The following is a 23558-nucleotide window of genomic DNA, read 5'->3' on the forward strand; positions in this document are numbered from 1 at the left end:
TTGCAAGCTGTCCTTGAGATAAAATGAACAGCCAGCTGCTGTGAACAGCCTTGATGCTATATAGCTACTTTCCATGCCCCCTTTTCCACTGCCAATCTGATAGAGCTTTGCATTGTTTATTTTATTGCCATATGATTCTAATGCCCTTTCTCAACGTAATTAGTGTCCTCTTTCAATGCCAAAATTCATTGCTTACGGTTCTTCTTCCTGCGGCGAAAAAATTGCAGAGATGTTTAAGTGATTATATTTTTCCTGATACACGCAATTTTCATTGTCCTTGCAATGGCAGCGTTCTTCAGCTCTGTTCCAGTGATATAAATAAAGAATAATGAAAATATTCACATTTTGTCCCGACCTGCAGGATACGACGCTCAAACCCTGAGGGTGAACTGGGAATGCCGGACTGCTAGCCCAAGAAACACAGGGGCACACGTACTTGATGGAAAAGAGTGCCCATGTCCTTTATTTTACTCCTCATATATATACCTTCTTCTCTAGGGGAGGAGTGAAGGGGAAGGGTTTCCTGGAACTAATTATCTTCATTAAGACAGGGGAGGAACTCATCATCTATATTGAAACAGGGGAGGAACTAATCATCTGAACAGGAACAACGGTGGAGGGTCTGTTTCGCTTGCTTTGCTCGGGGTGTTCTGGCCGCAATATCCTGCTTGCTGTGGCCGTGCTTGCCCAAGGCAGGCTTTGCAATGCAACAGGTTGTCAGGTAGGCCAATTGTAAGGCCTGTAAGTCTGTGGCTCCTAACAACATTTAATGTTACTAAAATTTTCCGGTATTTCATTCTCTCTGGGTATCATTCAGCACACATTATGACATCTCAACAGAATTAACACTAAACCAACAAGGGTTGTCCTTGCAAGCTGTCAGCTGAAATTAGAATTGCAGGTATTTCAGCTGATATGTTTGATTCAGCTAATCTGGATAAACACACATGATAAGAAGAATATTCTGTATACTGAATTTATTGTAATTTAACCCTTTATAAGACCAGAACGCTATTGTCCCTTGTTAGAATGCCTGGACTTGATGCTAGCTCTGGCTCTATCTTCTGACCCCTTGCTGCTGCTCCTGCGGACTCTGAGTGGCAACAGGTGATTATCCAAGATGCTGAGAGCCTCTTAGTAGCATTGGAGTCCTGGGCCCTGAGTTGTCCAGTCCCAGCCTGTGTCATAGGATGTGCTTGCGCCTGGCCTTGTCCTGTCTAGGGCTTTGTGAGTATTTGAGGAGTGAGTCAGCAGGAAACAGCTTGCTTACTCATTCAAATAAACTTACATAATATATCCAGAAAAAATAAAATAAGCACTCAACCAGATCATCTGTAATTATAGACTTTATAGCCATAAGCATAAGTTACGAGGACAAACATTTTGAATACTTACTGCCCCATTTGAAAAAAACAGAGCTATAGAGAGGATGAGAGAGTTTGAGAAGTACCTTCCATCTACCAGCACACTAACAGAAAGGCCAGAAAATCAGAACTGGGCAATCATAAAGTCAAGAATTTCATCTCATTCCCACGTGGCAACGCGGCAAGGGCCCAAGCACAAAATTAACTGGGAAATTTATCCAAACCATAAAGTACAGGAAATAAAACACAAAATAGATGAAGGGGATGCCAACTAACTATAAATCTTCTGAACAGCAAAAGAATTAACAGAGTGAAGAGACATCAACTGGAGAAAATCTGTGTAATTATCCATCTGACTAGAACATGAAAAAGACAAAGATAACACTTCACTGACAAGGATGTAGAGAAAGTGAGATTATGTACACTGGTAAGGGGAATACAAATTAATGCAGATATTGGTAAATAATATGGAACACCCTCAAAAATAAATAAATAAACCCTCAAAATAAACTACCATCTAATCCAGCATTCCTACTACTGGATCTGTACTTAACGAAGATTAAATCCATCAGATAGAGACATACTGGTACTCCCCTGGAATGTTACGGGATTATTATGCCTAGATGCCAAGAATTAGAATTATCTATGCATCAATAAACTAATGACTGAATGAAGAAAACATGATTTATACACACTTTATGAAGCCCAAAAAGAAGGGGTGAAGTGTTATAATTCACAACATGGATGGAGTTAGACACCATCATATTAAGTCATGGAATTAAGTCCTGATATTGTATTGGATGATAATAGGGTCACTATAAATGATGACAATATCTTGCATATTTCTCTAAAAGTAAATTGGAGGAACCTATTTTGACTGATTGCCTCCAAAAAAATGAAAGTGTGAAATGTCTGCAGAGTTGCATTTATCTATCATAATTGGATACTGTACAATCTGTACATGTATCAAAACAGCATATGTTATCTGATAAATATGTGTAATTATGATGTTCCTGTTAAAAATGAAATCAATGAAAACAGTGTAAAAGAGAAACCAAATCATCAGCAGATATCATCCTTATATTTTCTTCATGAACATGAACACTAAATGGTTCACTAAATTAGGTGCATGATATAAAATTTGTTTTTTAGTTGCATTTAACTTATTTAAAAAATGAAATAGCTAAATGTGATACATCCTAACGTAGGAAACTATTTTTTACATATTTATTTGAAGAGTGGTTATATCTACAACAGAGATGACGCCAAATTTAACATTTTCATTAATTTGATTTTATACATTTGAGTCATTACTTACTATGTTTGTATAATCTCTATTATATCTCCCATGTTTTAGGAAGTTAAACCAACAATATCAGGGAATTATGTTATAAAATATTCTATCAAAATAATATTCCCCTTTTCAAACCCATGTTTTTCAGGAAGCAATATTTCTGTCAGCTAAATATTTAAAGCAAAACCAAGCCAAAAAAAAAAAAAATAACAACAGTTAAGAAAAAAACCTGATTTGTGATTCTAGCAAAAGGCACCAGAATATAATATTTTCATGCAAATGATGATATAAATCACACACACACAAATACCCTCTGACCTCAAGTAAGTAAACCCAATAGCAGCAGGCAGTGTGAGGCGGAAGTTGGCAGCTCAGCAGAGACCGGTGATGTTGGGATATAGCGACTTCTCTGTACCTGAGTGCTTGGCCATGATTTTTCCAAACTCACCTTCACTCCCATCTCCTCAGTGACATCTTCTTTGAACTTTGCCTCAGGAAGGTATTATGACATTTTATGTTGTTCAAAGTACTTGTAATCTGAGGTCGCTTAATTTATTTCATGATTATTGTATCGACACAAAGATGTTGATGTTTAGAGAGTGTGACTGATTGCAGGCAAGGGATCTGAAATTTATCAGTGTGCTCTATATGAACAAAACCCCTAGTGTTAAATGAACAATTAATAGCTAAACAAGCTGGGATGCAATTAATAAATGCAAGCTATAAAATGCCACTTGTATGAAGCTTAAAACTGTTTCAAAATAATATCTAAAGTTAGCTGCTGTAAGTAATTAATATTTATTATCTCATTCAATTCTTACAATGGCCAAATCAGTGAGGAACAATTGATATTCTCACTTTATCTATTCAAAAATAGAATGATAACTTTAAGATGTTATCCAAAGTCATGATTTGTCTGGAGTCAAAGGCAATATGGCTTGAATTTTGATTTAGATAGATTTTTAGCCATTTCCTATTTTACTTTTTTCTCAGTTCACTATGAATAGGTTGCGTTTTGAAAACATCAAGTCATGTTTTAGATTATGTGGAAATAAATCAAAATAGAATAAACAGAATAAAATAGTCAGATAAGAAATGGCCAAATTTGGATTCAATGACCAAATGTTTTCCAAATAGGGCTGTGTATTGTAATGTAGTGAGCTAACTGCTGCTTGACCCGCCAGGGGCTTACGTTGCTGTCCAAGTCAGAGTTTCAGGTTGCTCTGCTTGCAATCCAGGTAGGGCTATGTTCCAGCACCATCTGGGATACCTGGGTGTAAGTGCCTGGCCCCTGACCTTAGCTTAGCTAAGCACTGGCCTTTGTAGCCATTTGGGAATGAATGAACAAATGGAAATTTTTTCTCTCTCTCACTTTTATCCTAATTCTACCTTTCAAATCAATAGAATAAATCTATAAAGATTAAAGGAGAAATTGTTTTAATGACATATAACCATAAAGTTTGAATACTTGAAGATACATCAAATTCCATGCAGTAAAAATGCATTATTCATTAAGACATGAAGTGAATGTAAGAGAAGCAAATTAAAAAGCAAAATCTTTTTGTACTCATCAGTGAGTGTGTGGCTACAATTACCAAAACAGCACTGGGTCTTGAGCACTCAAAATGAGTGTATTTTGTTCTTCCAAGCAGCTCTATTAGTACAGATAAGCTTCTCTACTTTGCCTTGTGTTGCCATGGTGATCCTAGATATTTTGAAAATTAAATTGTTCTTATATCCAAGAATATTGTACAGCTGAAGGGGTCTCCAAAGAGTTAATAAAAATGCATACTATGAAAAAATATGAAAGGGTTCAAAAATATTACCCTCAAAGTACAATTTTTCATTTTATTTGACCATAAACATTCAGAAGTACTCTTGTGTACTTGACAGATGATATTGCTGGATTAAGAAAGGGCCCATTTGTTTTGACAATTTTTACTTCCACTTATGAGGGGAAAGAGTTTGCAATGTGGCCATTAGGTGGTAGTAGGATTGTATACGGGAAGGAGCATAATTTAAATGGGATTGAGCGTAATTGAATGTGGTCATCATCTAATGAGAATTAACTGTTTATGAAGAGAAACCTGAAATAGCTTGATCTTTGTTCATGACCGGGTTATTTAGGTTGAGCAATTGAAAGTTCAGAACAAGACGATTTTTGGTTTCCTGGATTTGATAATTGCAATCTCTTTTAGTGACAAAAAATAAGATTAGATTTCAGTGAACTTTTTCCAGATATTTTTAGTTGTCAGTATTCTTGTATAAACCATCCATGGAAATACTTGTGCGGTCTCAGGAGTTCTGTGTAGGACTGAATTGTTACAGGAAGATTTGCATGCATACTTGCCCCAAGGAGGGAACTGAAGTAGTACCATCAGTATGCTTCTGTTGAGAAACCATCAGTCATGATCCCTCGGCCCCCACAAGGATCGGTAGGTTTGGTCATTCTAAGATAGATGGTCTTATCAACGTCTCTTAGTGAAAATGTTAATACATAATCCTGCAATGAAGACAGTACAGCGATTGTTTGTAAGTGCCATTCCTAAAAATCTTTAATCTAGAACTGTTCTACCAAGGCCATTGCTTTATAAGTATTATGGATTTACCTGTGTGAATTTTCATTTTCATGTGAGTACAAAAAAATGAAGTTCTTCACCTGACAGTTAGCTCAGACAACATTATAATAAAAAAAGTCCAGTAGGTGATAAGTAATAGAGTTTAGGAGCATTTTTTGCATGTATTAACAGAATAAGAAGACACATTTATATTGCACTTCTTTCTTAAAATGTCTTTCATATATAAGAGGGAGCAGGTGAAATTTGTGTTCCTGTATCCAGCCTGCTTCATACAAAATGATTTTCTGTCCCAGTTCCTCTCATTTTCATTGTAATCACAGAAATTCAAATACATATATATATATTATATATGTTATATATAACATAATATATTAATATATATTAATATTCAACTACTGCTTGTGAATCCAAAATTAAGGATCCTTGTGCTTTTATTATGTGACTATTTTGTTTCAACACACAGGCTTCCCATCGAAAAGTTTGTACTATTGTCACTATTTATAATGGAGAATACAGAAGTTCACATAGAATTGTTCAGGATTGCACTAAGTGTCAACATGGATGCTAATTCCGTGTTTCCTAACATCAATACCCATATAGTTAGTCATATTACTGAGCTTCCTTTAGTTTGTGTATGTAAAATGTAAAATTCTAGTTCTTATCAAAATCTACCAAAAAATTCTAATTACTGGTTGCAAAATGTGTTTAGTTATTTTGTCAATTTTCACTGCTTATTGAAATTTTGTAAGCTTCATGAAAACTCACAATTTAATGTAGGATAGAATGCATGCTAGCATAAAATTTGTTGAAAGACTATAATTTTGTAACCACAGTAGTTATTTTGGTTATGCCTTGCTTATGCCAGCAGTTACCTTTGGTTACCAATACAACAGAAAATTATGAGGATTATTTCCTAGTGTTCCTGTCACAGACCTGTCTTACATTAAAGTCTGGCTACCTTTTAAAAACTTAACTTCGAGCTTTTCATCCAACATTTTTTTTCCAGCTGATTTAACTCATTGAGGAAGCTCTTGACACTGGAATTGTCTCAGGAATCAAATGCCTGACTCTAGAAATGATACACTTTGTACATAGAGTAAAATAATTGTTCTGATAAATGACATGTATGTATATTTCAGCATAAATGCATTGTTCTAAAACTTTAAATAAAAACATCAGAAATGTTATGAGAATATGAGAGTAATTGTGAGGCATTTTAAGCTACATTATTTTAACTAAATATAATTTCATTGTCATATTCATTTAGCTTTGTATCTACAGATTATGTATTAAATACCGCCCAATTAGAACTTCACTTCAGAGGAACGCTCTGTAAAATGTGTGAAAAAAGTTTAAGTTTTTAAACATGAGTTTTGGTGTATCTCATTTTGTTTCTTATTGCTTTATTTTTCTATTTTATGATGCCGTTCCATAGACTCTGGGGCTTAAACTCCTCTCTCCTAAACTTCTCCATCCCCACAAAAACTAATTTCCTCTATATCATCACAATAGTATTCCCCCTTCATAAATAGTTATAAGTTCATCATCAAGCTATTTAAATGTAAACTGACATTGTGGGTATGGACAATGGCAGAGAGTCTAGCATCTTATCCTCAAGATATATTTAAGAGTTTCAGTGGGAATCTAACTTTGATTTGGAAACAGGGGTGCATACTGTATTGTATTTTTATATCTGGATATGATAGTCTCTAAAATACAGTTACGATGTAATCCCCTTAAATGTAAAACCATGAAATAAAATCAACAACAGGAAGAAAAATAGAAAATTTACAAGTTAAATAGCATGCTACTGAATATCTAATTTGTTGCTGAAAAAAATAAAAAGAAAATTTGAAAATTTGAAAAAATAATTTTACTATATAACATATATCACTGAACAAATTTTGCTGAACAAATTAATCAAAAAATATTTTTGAAGACGTGAAAAGAAAAACAAAAGTATCACCTATGAGATGTAGCAAAACCACTGTTGAAAGGGATATTATTAACCTCAGGTACTTAAAATATATCAAAATATCTCAAATATATGATGTAATACTGTATTTCAAAGACTTATTAAAACAGAAAAAATGCAAGAAGCGATAAAAGATAAATATCATGGCAGGAATAAGTGGAATTCAAACTAAAAAAGTACAAATCTTAATGAGAGCCTTTTTTTTTTTTTAAAGAAAATCAGCAAAACAGACTTTTAGTCAAACTAGCAAAGAAAAGCAACACAGATAAACCAAGTGAAAATACAGGAAAAGAACAAAACATTAAAAACTAGTAATATCTTGGTCGATGGATTCTTTGAGCATTATGTGGCATTATCTATCATTTTTAATGTTTTTCATGATTTATAACTTAGCTGATATAAGATTATGTAAGGTCGCTACACCTGCTTGTTTTTCCGTTCCATTAGCCCGGGAAAACTTTTTCCTTCCTTTGAGTCTCTGCATATCTTTGTTGGTGAGATGTGTCTCCTGAAGACAGCACATAGATTGATCTTGTCACAGCTCTGCTAGTATACGCCTCCTGATTGATGAGTTTAACCCATTTACATTCAAAATGTATACCAATGGGTAATAATTCGATCCTGTCATTTTAGCAATGGATTGCTCATTGTTTAATTTAGTCTTTGGTTATTTTACAGGGACAATCTCCACATTTGCTTTTGATTTTCCTAAGTGCTATTCAATTTTTTTTGTCAATGGAACATCTTTAAGTATAATTTGTAGAGCAGATCTGGAAGAAGCAAATTCTTTGAGCTTTTCTTTAGTTTGGAAGAAGTTTCTTTCATTTTCAAAGACAATGAATGATGGATACTTTTTTTTTAACCTTTCAGAATCTGGAATGTGTCACTCTATTCTCATTTGGAATATGTCACTCCATTCTCATCTGTACAATTTCAGCCATGAGCTTCCTCCATATGTTAATTGATTTCTTCAATGTGCATATTTAAGCATCTTTTTTCTGTGTTCAACTAAAGAGAGATTGATTATCATGTGTCATGACTAAGATCAATTTTGGTCAACCCTATTGGGAACTCTGTGCCCCTCCTGCCTTTTGTTTCCCAATTCTTTCTCCTAATTACAGAAATGTTCCTTTATTATTTCACTGAATACAATTTTAAACTCAGCTTTTCTTTTTGTGCTTTCTGGAACTCCCATAACCCTTATATTCAGTCTTTTAATAGTGTCACTTAATTCTTGAATAATTTCTTAGCTTGATCAATTCCTTTTCTTGCATTTTGATTCTACTCACCCACATTGTAGAAAGAAATGGCATCCAATTCTGAATGCAGGTGGTCCCAGTGACGTGGGCCAAGACAGCCATACCTCTCAAGATCCCCCACCCCTGGGATTCATGGATTCAGCACCGACTGCATACGTGGGCTCAACGACCTGGACCAGCATACCCAGGTCCTGGCAGAATCCCCACTCTTGGGGCTCATGGGCTTGACATCCATTATGTATGTGGGTCCTACAACCTGACCCAGGTCATCATTTGCTTGTCCAATGTTCTGTTCTCCATTCTCTGCTATAGTACTAGATGCACTTTGTACCAAATGGGCTACCATGTCCTCTGTCCTCTATGTGTACAGTATTGAAGGTATAGTTTCCCCTCTTCCCCACCTTTTTTCCCTTCCCGATTTCCATTTCCACCATTTCTCCTCATACTGTAATAGTAATAGAGTCAGTAATATCAATCTCTAATTCTCTTTTTCTGTTGTGTTCTATCTGACTTTAGAATGAAAGTGAAGTAGGCTTCATAGAAAGATTTTGAAAGAGTACCTCTCTTTCTATTATTTTGAGAAGATTGTGGAGGATGGGGTATATTCTTGGAATATTTGGTTGTATTTAGCAACAAATACCTCCAGTCCAGGGATGTCTTTTTGTTAGGACAGATTAAATTCCTGATTCAATCACATTCCTGGTTATAGTTATATTTAGATTTCTAATTACCTTGGGATTCATTTTTTTATAAATTGTGTGTGTCCAGAAACCTACCATTTTCTTCCAGTTCATTCAATTTTGTTTCCATATAGTTGCTTATAATTAATTTTGATTACTTAGTTATCTGCTGTTATACTTTCTATTTCTTTTTTTTTAATCTCTGACTTCACTATGCCTTTTCTTTTTTATTTACAGTTCTGTTACTGAGCTGTCGATTTGGTTGATTTATTTTTCAAGGAACCAGCTCTTTGATTCATTTATTATTAGTACTGATTTTTTATTCTGTATTTGGTTCATTTTTATCTTACTTTGGTTATTTATTTTTACCTGTAAATCTCTGAATTTTTTTAAGGATTTATTTGTTTTTACGGGAAAGGCAAATTTGCAGAGAATAGGAGAGACAGAAAGATCTTCAATTCATTGGTCTACTCCCAAAGTGGCCAAAATGGCCACAGCTGAGCTGATCTGAAGCCATGAGCCAGGAACTTCTTCTGGGTCTGCCACATGAGCTCAGGGTCCCAAGGTTTTAGGCCATCCTAAACTGCTTCTTAGGTGACACGCAGGGAACTTGATGGGAAGTAGAGCATTCAGGATATAAATTGGCATCCATATGGGATTCTGGCATATGCAAATTGAGGATTTAACCACTGAGCCATCATGCCAGGACCAATCTTTGGATTATTTTCTGTTGTTTTTCCAGCTTCTTCAGATGTATAGTAAGCTCATGTAACTGATACATTTCTAGTTTCTTGATATAAGCACTGATTTAAATGAAGATTCCGTTGATCACTGCCTTGCCTGTGCCATACAGTTTGATACACTGTGTTGAGGTCTTCATCTTTTGCAAGAAAAAATTTTAATTTATGCTTGGATGTTTTTCTATGACCCATTGTTTATTTGATAGCACTTTGTCTGGTTTCCAAGCAGTTGTATGTTTTCTTGATTGGTTTTTAGTTTTATTTATACCATCTGGTCTCCAATCTGAAATGTACAAATTGATTTAGAACTTGGAGAAAATTGATAAGGCTTGTTTGTGGCCTCTGATGTGATCAGTCCTGGAAAAGCATATGCATACTGATGAAAACAAAATTGCATTGCTGTGATAGTCAAAACTGTGCCATATTGCCACCAGGGACAATGCTAGGGAGCTGGGCTACAGTCTTCACCCTGTTCCTGTGTGCATCTGCAGGGCCTCCACAGCTTTGATTTGGGTCACAACTGGACAGGACACACACTTTTTTGGGACATGCAATTTTATGGCTTGATTCACCCTCTTCATCCTTGGTGATCTTTCCTTTTAACCTGTCTACCAGTGAGGCTCTGACTGCCACTGGAGTATCTGTTTTCTGCAGTTCTGCTCCACTGTCTCAATTGCTTTTCCATACCCACAGGTCCCTGGGTAGCTCTTTGCCATTGGCCTGCCAACTGCTATTACCAAGAATCTTTTCCTTTCTGCATCTCCTTTCTTAGGTGTTTTAACATCTCCTCACCCTGTTCTGCAATCTTGCTCTCCTGCAAGTCTTTCAGAAAATAAAATTCATTTGCTTTTATAGAAATAGTTAGCAAAATGTCAGCTTAATCTATTGCATACTTTTGCAATATAGAAAGACTAAAATTAGCAGTTATTTAAGCTATGATGTTAATACAAGGAACTTCTAGTATCATATTTAATAGTTACAGAGCTTAGAGGTCAACATCTATAGCAACTAAAATAAACTGAGCAGAAAAAGTATTCAACCAGGGCTGACCAAGGTAACTGACTAGAAGTACCTAAAACATACACTAACCCCAGAAACTGAGCAACATCATGAAAAGACAGCTATATTTGCATTAGATTGTGTGGAAGAGAAAGCTTCAGTGTAGAAGGCATGTGATGAAGAATCTGTGTTGCAAGAAGACTAAGTGAAGTCACAAAAGAGAACAATACATGATTCTGCCATGTCAGCTTTCTGGAAGAATAAACCCAGAGCAACCAGACAACACTTTTCCCTGGAAAAGAACAATACAAACAGGAAGCTTCCAGTAGCAGTCAATAATGCCTGAGTCACCTTGAGTCTATGTCTGGGAAATCCTGCAATTTTTTCCAGGTCTTAGCTCAGTTAACAAACTACCTGATCCTATCCAATTACAATATCCAACAGAAAGAACACAAATTTGACCTTGCCCAGTTTCCCAGGTTTTACTCCTGTTCTGAGAGCCAATTTTCTTTGTATCACTTTATTCTTAAATGATACAACATGTGACTATGTGGTATACAGTTATAATGACCCCAATAACTCAGATACGATGGGGAAAACTTCTTATCCCTATTTCAGCTTTGTGGGGATGACTATCATTCCATACCCACATGGCTGCATCACCTGATTCTCGTTACAGAGCCCGGGCACAGTCCCTTAGAGTTGTGAGGATCACTTTCCAACAAAAGTACAAAGTCACAAATCTCTGGTAGTATTAAGGCAGTCCATTCTATCGCACAGAGTGGTGGCTATGGTCAATGATAATGCATCGTGTACTCCAAAACAGCTAAAGGGGAGACTTTTCTTTGTCCTTATCCTCAAGTAGTAACAGATGTTTGAAAGGATAACTGTGTAAGATTATGACTGAATCATGACATGATGGATTCATGAGCTGAAACATTACACTTTGAACTTAATACATCGATTCAAAACTCACATTTTAGAAATTTTACAAAATGAGAACTATGCATTTTCCTGGGAAGCTGTTGGAACCTGAGATTAAAGAATATAAAATGCCACTTTGAAATCTGAAGGGAAAGTCATATTTAGAGAGAGAGAGATAATTGCATTTGATCAAGAAATTGATTTCCTGGAGTCACTAAAAAATAAAAGGTAATTTTAGTTAATTATTTTGGGCTCAGAAACGCATCAGCAGAAGGGTGATAAAGTCTTAAGAGTCACAGAAAACAGATAACCATAATTTTATACGTTTTGCCACCTGAAAATACACAAGATAGTCTGACAAAAATCCCTGTGACGATATTTACAGGAGGGATGGACAATAATGCCCAGAGAATTTTCCGATTTCAAAAATGGGCATATCCAGACTTTATATTAGCTGGTAAGATGAAATTCCTTCTCCTATAGAATCTTCCATTCTTTTGTCTTAACCAAGGGTCTTGGAAGTTACAGTTATCATTGTTCATGGACTGAACAAATTTGACAATTTTTGAGAACACTTGAGGTAGAAACAAGGCTGTGGAAGGAAACTGAGATGCCTCTACTGATGAAGTTCAGTCCTCAGATTCAGGCTCTCTGAACAGAGGCATTCAGCTTGACAGTTAGGAAGCACTGGGCGAGGCACCCAAAGCACACCTTGATAACAGCTGAAGGATTCCAGAACTAACTCAGGAGCAGCACCAACGAGCAAACCACAGTGTTAAGAGCAGTTGGGAGGGCAGGCAGGGCTCTCCCTCCACCTGCTAAGGGGCTGGCTAAGGGAATGCACAATTCTCTTGAGAAAGAATGTAAGTAAGATCAGAATGAAATTAAACATCATGGTTAACTATTGAAAGAAACATAATGACAACTCATATTTCTATATGAAATAAAAAAATGGAGAAAAATAAAGATTGTGCAAACACAAGTAGCAAACACATTACTTGTCAAATCCCTCTGTAAGAAATCTTAGTTTCTCTGGATAGAAAAATATCTTTCAGAAGGTCTGTTACACAAAATGTTACAGAATTAGAGAAAGAATAAAAGATAGAATAATCTTTTTTAGCTTATAATTACTATCTGATTCATTTTTACACGTAACACAATTAAATAGTTTGCTATCAACAACATGTTAAAGGAAAAGAGATTGAAATAAGAAATACATTTGTAAGGAATCAGTTTGAAGCTAAACATAGACTACTCAAGAACATGTATTGTAAATTATACATTATACAATAATCATTATTCACATAATTTTCTCCAGGTAATAGACATTTCAAAACAATCACCCTAATGCCAAAATAAAAGACACTGCAAGGAAAAAGTTAAAACTACAGCCCAAAAGCCTCATGACAGCAGATGCAAAACCCTCAAAAATGCTTACAAAAAAAAGGCACCGTGATTGGGAAAGATACAGCCCTGGCTATGCAAAGCTGTGTAAAAGGTTAAAGTTCAGAATCAATCAGTATCTGTCATGCCAGCAGGGGAAACATGAGGACTTATCAAGATTGTTCATTGATCCACAAGTGTCATATTAGACTCAATAAACAGATTGGTTGGCTGTCTCCTGGGCTTCTCCTCTCTCTCCGATCTCTGATGGTCTTCTGGAGGACTTTGTCACCTCACTTTGGGATCTTCCAGGAGAAGTGCCTAAAGCAGCCTCTCATCATTTACTCAAGACTATGTATAAATGAAAACAAACAAACAAAAAACAACAACCTGTGTAGGAAGTCATACTTGTATTTGCCTCATCAAATTTAGGGGAGAATATCTCTTGGCACAAAATGAATTGTTAGTGCCATTTTTTTAGTAATGCATGTGATCGATTTTGATAGAAAATATCCACATCTTAACCAAGTTGAAAATCATTTTATTATAGAATGAATGACCTAATAGTCATTTGAGTCTTAACAATTGCTTCTGATTTAACTTTGGTAATTACATAACTTTCGCACAAAATTAGGAAAAATGTACATCAATGCAAAAGTGACAAAATAAAATTTTCCCTCAACTAAAGAAATACCATAAAATGAATAACACAGTTGAAGTATGGCTGCATATTCACTGAATCTGAACCAGTTTGCTAACCACTTCTAATAAACAAGGCATTTCCTAGCTGCTGCATCAGTAACTCCTATGCCATGAATTTTTGACAGTAGCTGGACTTGTAGATGTGTTTCTTGATAATACTGCATTTTCCCCTCTAGGGAGTAATACATTTTGAATTGTAAAGCTGATCTCAGCAAAGTCTACTACTTTGATCTTTGTTAGGTTGTGTTTTGAAAATTAATGGGACAGCTACATATGAAATCAAAATCAATTTGCTGTTTTCTACACCAGGACAAGAATGAGTTATCCAATCTAAATTAAAGAGCACCGTAACAGCTCTAATCTCATCTCACGATTCTTATTTTTTTAACAAACTGTTCATGCTTCGTGTTGTAGTTTATGATGTCAAAAGGACTCACCAGTGAAATTATAGCAATAAATTTCATCTTACGCTGGAAAGGTTTCATTCCTTATTTTTTGTGTATCTGACATCTTGCTTCTCAGTGAAGACATGAGTAATTGATTTAAGGTTTATTTTGCCTTCAAGAAATATTACTGCCTTAGAGGATCTGAAAATGGCCATGGGAAGCAGAATCAAACAGGGACAAAGTTGCTGCTATTTAACACAATTCAGGGAATTATGCGACATTCAAGTAAACTTAAACAGTTGCCTTTATTATCACTAAAGTGTAATTATTTCTTATGCAAGATAAAGTAGATTTTACCATTACTGCTAGTGTTTGGCAAGAGCTGATAATCAGTTATTTAAAAATGCACTGTTTATACCATCTGCTGTAACATCTGTTTTAAAAATATATAGCTGCAAAGAGATTCAACAGAAAATAAGCATTCCACATACATATTATAAAAACTAAAAACAAATGTTTTCAAAATATCAAACACCGATATTTTAGGATTGTTGCCAATTTTTTAATTTCTATTTTGTGAATTTGCTGGAATAAACATAAAAATTGAAACTCACTTGTTTATTATGACTCATTAGTTAGTTAAGCTGGAATTTTTAAGTTATCTAATCATTTTTTATTTTTTAATGTTTTTTGCACGTATCAGTGGAGTCCTGCTTTTACCCTGCTCAACTGTCTTACTCCATGATTGATTTCCACATACATCCATTCTAATTGTGGTCTTGTATTGCATTTCTTTCGGTGTTTTTTTAAGCAAATATCCTTATTTATTTAAAAGGCAGAAAAACAGAGGAGGGCAGAGAGGGACAGAGAGAAAGCCACTTTTCAACCTCTAGTTTACTAGGCAAATGGCTACCTTGGCCAGGGCTAAACCAGGCTGAAGCCAGGAGTCAGGAGCTTCTTCCAGGTCTCCCATGTGGGAATAGGGGCCCAAAGACTTGGGCAATCCTGTGCCTCCACAGACCCATTAGCAGGGAGCATGTTCAGAAGTGGACCAACCAGGCTTGGAAACCATGCTGAAGTTAGACATCAGAGCCTCAGTTGGTGCCACTCCAGCTCTGCATCAGCACCAGTTTTCCTGATGTCTAAACAGTTTTGTGTATCCTCAGGGCCAAGCAAGTGCTCATTTAATAACAATAAATATGTGATCACTACATCCAACTAGCACAGTTCATATCACAGAGTGCTATTTCAAGGTTCTTATGCTCAATGCCCTTATTCCCATTAGCTTCACGTTACTGTGGCATCTCAATGCCTTGTATCTTTTTCAGCACTTTAATTTGGTAATACTTCAACCATTCTGAGCTTCACAATAATAATTTTATGGCCATACCTTTCTGATCCAATATATCCAATAAAATGTCTAACTTCTTTATTCTGTATAAATTTCTACATAATATGAAACACTCTTTATTTTCATTAACTTTCTCAACTTTCAAGTAAATACCAAGGAATATGCTCAAACATCATTTAGTATCTACATCCAAGAACAAATTTAATTTTTTGTAAGCCTTCTGCTCCCTTCCACATTCCCTAAGATACTTTTCACTTCCTCTTCTTTCTTTCTTTTGCACATCTGATAACATTCATGTCTTTGTTTTGCAGAAAGTTAGCCAACACCCTTGATTTACTCATTATCCTACATTGGTCATTATGTATTTAACTTTCACTCTTTCACAGCTGTGCCTAAAAGCATTTTAATCCACACTGTCAGTAACCTGCTGATGCCACAGAATAGCAGAACTCTGGAATTAACTCAGCCGTGATGGAGTTCGATGAAAGCCGTAGAGCACCGTATAATAGAAATGCAAGGGTTAATGATGATTTACTTATAAAGGAGATCATTTCAAAATTGAAGCAACAATTTTTATAAGATGGATGATTTTCTGCATGATTTAAGGCTGGATCCCCCCTCTCTGAGACCTCATAAAAATGTTAAACACACATCCTGAACAAGTAATTCTTCCATAACTAATCCATTAATCCTGGACTATAAACTGTAGGCTCTTAATTACTAATGCTCAGACTTTATGCCACTGATGTGTTTGAATGCTATGAGTCTCTACTTTGTCACCCAGATTCATCCCATCTTGTCAAAATTTACACCCCATGTTCCCATTTCGCCTTCCTCCATTCTCTCCTGGGAATATTTTCCTTACTCTTCAGCAATTCCAAGTGTCAGTTACATGGCCCTCTCTGCCTCCCTCCCTCCTAGCATCCGCCTTGGAAGTTGAGTATAAATCATACTTATTCTTCAATACTTCTTTCAAAACATCACTGCAACATGAAATCTTAACAACTAAAGTAGAAAATATTTAAATGGCACAGATATTACTATGGTATCTTACTATGCTGTAGAAATGAATATTTTTGTCTCGGATTAACATTGCACAAAATTATTTGTGAAATAATCTGCATAATACCAAATGATAACATAATCTTAGGAAGCCGTCTTAAAATTAGAAAGAGATATTCAAAACTACAAAGATACTCTATAATATCAGTGATTGTCAAAAAGAAGGCCAAATGAGAAATTTTCGTTTCCTGCGTTTGGGTTCCTCAATGAATTTGTACCCAAAGTAAGCTTCAGGAGGGATAGTGGCTCCTTTTATTAGTAGTAAAAATGTTTCAATAATACTGATGTCCCAATCAAATACCAAGGAATTTAAGTCTAAAGAATAAATGGTTCCCAAATTAAGGATCAGTTTAAAATGTATGGTCTCTTGGAAGTCTAATAGGCAAATTTTGATAAAATGCAGAAGGTAAATTGGAAAAGTAGATAAGATTTATGTATCTGTAAAACTGATTATGGAAATAAGCTCACAGGATTCTATTAAGAAGCAACACCTGCTTTGTTTAAGTTCTGTTCTACAAGAAAATCAATTTAATCTACTAATCTTATAACATGAATTTGTATGAAATATAATTCTATAAATGTGTTGACTGTGAAATTCTCATTTTTTGTATTTCTTCTAGAAGTGAATGTATTCTTCGTATAATATTCAACAAAATAATTTTATAAAGTTTTATTAAAAATTAGAGTTACTATCTATCTTTGTTTTTATTTTGAAAAATAGTTTAAATTAAAACATGGAGTTATTTTTTAATGACAATTTACAAAATTGCATGCCACATAAATGGAAAAAGGACTCAGTGCAAAGGCTCATGGGCACCAGTTCATATTCCAGCTGCTCGCTTTCTATCAGTTCTCCTGTTTGTGGTGAAAAAGCAGTAGCAGATGGATCAAAGCTTCGGAACACTGTGGATCTTGTCTTTGGTTTGGCTCAGCTGTGGCCACTGTGGTCACTTGGGAAGCAAGCCATTGGACTGAAGATCTTTGTCTCTTCTTCTCTCTGTAAATCTGTTTTTCCAATAAAAATAAATGAACTGAAAAAACAGTAACAGTAAAAAGAAGGTGGGCATGCTGTGCAGCAGTTTTGCAATGCAGGAGGAGCATGTGTATCAGATGTCAGAATGTAGGGATTTGAGTCCCAGTGCAATCTCCAATTCCAGATTCCTGATAGTACACACCAAAGCAGCCCACGATGACTCACATAGTTGGTGCCCACCACCATTGTGGAAGATTGCCATCGGATTTTGTGCTCTCCAAATGTTGCAGGCAATTGCTGAATAAAGCCGAAGATGAAAGATCTTTCTCCTGTTCTGTGTGGGCTTTCAAACAAATAAAAATACATTTTTATGTATTATGAAAGAATAAAGCAAAAGCATCCAAAAATTTAGTTTATAAGTCTGATTTTTTAGCCATAAAAGGAACTGATTCTACCTAAATTAATATAAGCAGATTGGTATGATTTGAACAAGTCGCATTAGAAAGTCAAGTGTTGTAAACCAGATGGAAGTGAGAGGTGACCAGGAGAAGGGAGTTCCTGCTTTCTGAGCATGAGCTGGTTGGTGGTGTGATAAACCAGCTGAGGGCAAAGAACTTTGCCATTAGCCTTTTCACTCTCTGCACCTTCAGCACCACAGTGACTCAGCATTCTCAGCACTGGAGCTGTCCTTTGCCAAGCAGAGATTCCTCTAATCAGCATCTTCACCATGTGCTTTACAAACCTTGAAACTTTAGAAATACATTTCTGCATTTTATAAAATTGCTAGTCTATGGTATTTTCCTTATAAGAGCACATTTTGGACTACAACACTGATAGAGCTATGGGTAAAACCTATATACGCTAAGAAAAAAACTGTGATTCTGGGAAACAGAAAATTATGCTGCTTACAGAATTTTAAGAACTAAAGGAGAACTTGTTTTGGTGTGTGTTGGAATGTATTTACTACATAAAGGCATGCAAGTGTAGTACTGCCTTTTGATTTAGTAACTTTTACAAAGTAACACATTGTAATATTCTATAAAAATAGATGCCATTTTGGAAAGTAATTATCTTCATCACAAATGTGCTTTTAAAGGTAGAATAAAATATTAGGCTTAATCTTTAATCAAGTTCTTCTGATGACAATTTGTCATATTGCTTCATTTACAATATGACAAAGCACATTTTTATAAGATTTATTTAAATTGAAATGGCAGATTTACAGAGATGAGTGACAAAGAAAAGAAACTTCTATCATCTGGCCACTCCCCAAGTGCCTGCATCACCAACGCTGAACTGAGCCAAAGCTAGGAGCCAGGAGCTTCTTCTAGGTCTTCCAACTGGATACAGGGTCCCGTGGCTTTGAGCCATCCTCCTCTAGCTTCTCAGGCCACAATTGGAGAGCTGAATGAGAAGTGGAGCATTCAGGGGAATGAACCGGCACCCATAGGAGGTGCTGGAGCTCACAGGCAGAAGAATCGCCAAATGAGATACAGTATCAGCCTCACATACATATTCTTAATACCCAAACATATATGTTAAGGAACAATTACAGTGAATTTCCTGCAGTCACAACCCAATGCTGCTATTTGGCATGCGTTGCAATAGGTGATCCTTAAACCGCTCACCCATGTCAATGTAAGCTCTGGCTGTATTTGATGAGTTATTTATTGTGAATTATATTTAGGAGGTAAAATTTCTATTCCAGTTCTGAGGTAAAGTTTAGAACACAAAAAGATAAAACCTTTGGCGGGGGGGGAGGAGGAGAATCCCAAATAAAATAAAATTAAGAAAGAAAGACAAAGCATACACCTCGCTAGCTCCTACAGCATCTAAAGTGAAAATAGCCGAATCCCTTTTCTCACACCAGGTGGCCAAACACTTGACGAAAGAGCTCTGTTTGCATGTGTGCAGTACAACCATCCCTTAGTACCAGGGCCAGGGCCATGACATACTAGGCTAATCCTGCACCTGAGGTGCAGTGTTCCAGGTTTCCAGTTCATATCCTAGCTGCTCCACTTTCTGATTCAGCTCTGTGTTTATGGTCTAGGAAAGCAGCAGAGGATAGTGCATCTCCTTGGGCCATTAACCCATGTAGGAGCTCAAGAACAGGCTCCAAAACTCTGGCTTCGGAGGCTCTGGCAATCGAAGCCATTTCAGGAGTGAACCAGCAGACGGAAGATCTGTCTTATTTATATATTATCTTCTTTATATTTTGTTTTACATTTAACGACAATATAATCATTTTTCTATATTAAGTAAAATGTTTACTTAACATACATAATAAATGGGAATTTTCTCTTGCTTGAATTTGTGCCATTTTAATTTTGTTTTCCTAGCATCGTTTATTAAATCTGTTTTGTTGTCACTGTTTTACTTTCAAACAGGGATAGAAATTTGCATTGCAGTTGAAACATTGCTTAGGACTTGAACCCAAGCCAGAGGTCCCGTGCCTTGGTTCAGTCTCAGGCTGAGTACTAGCGTCCCGGCAAGGCTTGGAAAGCAGCCGATCACAGTTATGTAATGAGGCCCATCACGGATAAGGACTGGGATGTGTTCCCACCTGCTGCCTCGGGCTGGCTTTGTACAAGCTCTTCTAGTCATTTGGGGAGGTGAGCTTGTGATGAAAGATTCCATGCCTGTATCACCCCAAGTCCTCTCCCTGCATCTGTACCCCTCCTCTTGTTCTGACCCCCACTGTACCTCTTTTCCTCATTTCTCTCCCCTCTCCCTCCCTCTCTCTCTCTGTCACAGCCTCTCTCACTCTTTCAGTCTATATTATCATGTCTTTATCCTTTATTATGGCTCTCTGAATTTAAGTGGATAAAACAGATGAATGAGTACTTTTAAAGTACAAAAGTAACTTCAGGCCATCTCGGAGCAAGTTTAGATGTTCTAAATAAGCAGTGATTTCCCTTAAAATTTCAAAAGAAAATGCACAATAGGTGATCAATATTGTTCAATATTGCTATTTCTGATGGGTTTCATGATTAATAAAGCAAAATCATGAAGTGGTATGACTGAATATTCTGGATTTAGGCATATGGTGCTCCACGGAGCAATTAACTAAACTGAATTGAGTTGAGTAGCTTAATATGGGGTAACTCCTTGTAACTCCCTAAGTGTTTCTTCTGAGTGAGAAAATATTATTCAATAAGACAAACATGCATGTGAAAGAAAATGTTTTCTTATCTAGTGACACGATGTTTAATATTTACCCTTCAAATGTGTATAAGATGTATAGACAAAACTGTTGAAAGGGATAGAGTTAAATTAGATTTATTTGTCAAAGACACTAAAGTTTCAATATTTTGGTGTTATCAGAAGGTAAGGATGATTCCTGTTTTAGCCGGTGCTGAAGTGCCTATGATTGAGATCTGCAGTCATGATGATATATGGCTTAACTCAAGCAGAATAAAAGTGCTTGAATGGATTATTATAGCTTTAGCATTAAAAATACAGAAATAGTTAAATCAAAGGAAACAGAATTGTATTTCAGGACCTGGTAGGATAGCCTAATAGTTATATCTTCACTTTGCATCCATTGAGATCCCAAATGTGTGTTTGTGTCTTGGTTGCTCCACTTCCATCCAGCTTCCCCTTGTGGCCTGGGAAAGCAAGGGGAGCCTTAGGATCCTGCACCTACACGGGAAACCCCAGAGATACTCCTGGCTCCTGGCTCTCGATCCTCTCAGCCCCGGCTGTTTCAGCCATTTGGGAAAAGAAACAATGGACAGAAGATTATCATGTATTCTCTCTCTCTCTCTCTTACTCTCTCTCGCTCTATATATCTGCCTTTCCAATCAAACTAAATAAATACATCTTTAAAAAAGTATTTCAGCACTTGAGATTCAAAACAAAAGTTTTCATTCCTACAAGAAGTTATTATAACTGCTAAATAACTCTGTGTGTTTCACATGTTATTAAGTATTTACATGGATAGCTGTGCATTTAATAAAGTCTTATGAGGTGGTGATTATTAGTCCACGATATCAATGACAAATTTGGAGAATGAAGTGCATTAACTTGATCCAAAGTCACAAGGCTCAACTCTTCTCTTTCTGCAATCCAGGATTCTAACACTAAGGCAAAGCGCAGGAGAAACAAGCTTGCATTTGTGTGTGTTTTGTGTTGAATGATTTAGCAGATCTTGATGAGTTGTCAACATAGTTTTAGCAAATATTCTACTTGCAATATTTTTACCTTTGGCCAAGAGAAAAGGTACAAAACTCATTTAAAAAAAAAAAAGGAAATGAGGTTTTTCTTGATACCTACTTGAGCTGTCTTTGCTTAAAAATTTAAGATGTTATTTAACGAAAGGACAACACTTCAGTTTTATTTCTTATGTATTTAGATTTAATAAAGGAAACTTGATTTTTATTGTATACATTAGTCATGCGAACTTACAGTCATTATTTTTCCTTAACCTGATTACCCTTGTTCATAGGCTTTACAAGGAAATGATGTTAAATCAAAGCCTTAACAAGTTGGAACATTTTTGCCATTAAAGCCTTGACGTTGCACATTTATACTTGCTTGCAAAACTCAGGGGACAAGTATGATTTTCATATTTTTTTGCATTTAGCTTATAATACAATGCAAAATATATTTTGTAGGAAAAAAAACTACTATACAGTGAAATTGATGCTTTTATAATTTCTGTTAATGCTGTCTTCAAAATTTTCATGATGTGAAGAATACTAGCAAATAAGAAAAAGATGTAAGAACAACCCCAGGGAAAGGAAGAAATCAAAAACTAACTTCCATATTTATCTCTAAATGATGACTAAACTATTGTATTCTCTTGCTTGTGACAAAAGGAGAGGCCATTTTGTACACATCTTCTGACAGAATGAGGACAATCATGCTATCCCTGATTAGCTGAATAATGTCCCTTGGCATTTTCTGCACTGTTGCAACCCAGCGCCCACAGCCTTGTTCGCTGTTCATCCTGACCTTGCTTTCCTTTTCTTACTGGAACACTCTTCTCTCACAAACAGACTTAAAGTGATCACTGTAATTGAAGCTCTTAAAATGAAGCACAACTATTTCCTGATAAATCAGGGAAGGGTGACATAATGCCCATTGCATTTCTGCTTACATTTCATCTTTAACTGCCCCATTTCTGTGAGGAAGGGAATATGGAGAGAGAGAAAAGGAAGGGAGAAGAAAGATTCCCTAAAGCTACAAAACTCTAGCATGGAAAGTAATACTTTTAAAGATCTATATTTGAAAAGTTACTGCTTTTATAAAATTAATTATTGAAGAATGAGTTTCAACTGTGAAATTTAACTTGTCTGTTTTTGAAAGATGTGCTAATTTGTTTCAAGGGTAGCATTACAGAGAAAGAAAGGGAGGGACAGAGAGGGAGAGAGAGAGGATCTCCCATCTGCTGGGTCACTCACCTGATGGCTGTAAAAGTTGGAGTTCAGTTGATCTGAAGTCAAGAAAATTGTGGTTTTCTCAAGTTTCCCACATAGGTGCAAGCACCCAAGGAGTTAAGGTGTCCTCTGATACTTTGCCATTAGCAAGGAATTGGATTAGAAGTTGACCAGCAGGAAATCCAGCTGCTGCCCACATGGGATGCTGCCACCTCAAGAATAAGGCTATACCAACCAAGTCACAGCACTAGCTCCTTTGATCTAATTTTAATGTAATGTTTACAATATTGATATATTTTGGTTATACTGTCATCCACTTTTTTAAAAGAGAATTCTTCCATTTGTTCCTCCCAGATGCCTTGTCTTCAGCAGGAACTGGGTAGGTTCAACAAGCCAGGAACTGCTTCTGGGATTCCCATATGGGCACAGGGCCCAAGGACTTGTCTATCTTTTGCTTCTTTACAACATTCAAAATCTAGAGCTGGATCAGAAGTGTAGCAAAGGGG

The sequence above is a fragment of the Ochotona curzoniae genome, unplaced genomic scaffold (assembly GCF_017591425.1).
Source record: "Ochotona curzoniae isolate NIBS_2020 unplaced genomic scaffold, NIBS_Ocur_1.0 scaffold_4506, whole genome shotgun sequence".
Taxonomy (NCBI): Eukaryota; Metazoa; Chordata; class Mammalia; order Lagomorpha; family Ochotonidae; genus Ochotona; species Ochotona curzoniae.